Source organism: Nothoprocta perdicaria, unplaced genomic scaffold, assembly GCF_003342845.1.
Source record: "Nothoprocta perdicaria isolate Ctin4 unplaced genomic scaffold, notPer1 scaffold_46, whole genome shotgun sequence".
Classification (NCBI taxonomy): domain Eukaryota; kingdom Metazoa; phylum Chordata; class Aves; order Tinamiformes; family Tinamidae; genus Nothoprocta; species Nothoprocta perdicaria.
The window spans coordinates 3,764,121-3,764,497 of NW_020455710.1; positions in this window are offsets into that span (position 1 = coordinate 3,764,121).

Below are 377 nucleotides of genomic sequence, written 5' to 3' on the forward strand. Positions count from 1 at the left end.
GCGGCCGCGCAGCCCAAGCGGGAGGCGGGTGCGGGGGGGAAGCCGGCGGGTCCCCTCGCGTGGGCTCCGCGCGTGGGCCCCGCGGGAGCCGCGCGCCTCCCCCGCGCCTCGCCTCCCTCCCCGCAAGAGTTGCGCGGCCTGTTTACTTTCCGCCTTTGATGTCGGGAGGATCTGGTTTTGATTAGATCAATACTCCTTTTTTTTTTTTTCCCCTCTTTTTTCCCCTCCCTCCCGCTCTCCTTTCATCCCCCCCTCGCAGAGAGGAGGCTCCCAGGGTCCCCTGCTGACTCGCCGCCTCCGCGGCCGCCTCGAGCGCGGGCGCGCGCGGCCGCCCCGCAGCCATGAGCAGCGCCGCGGTGCTCGCGCCGCTGCCCGAC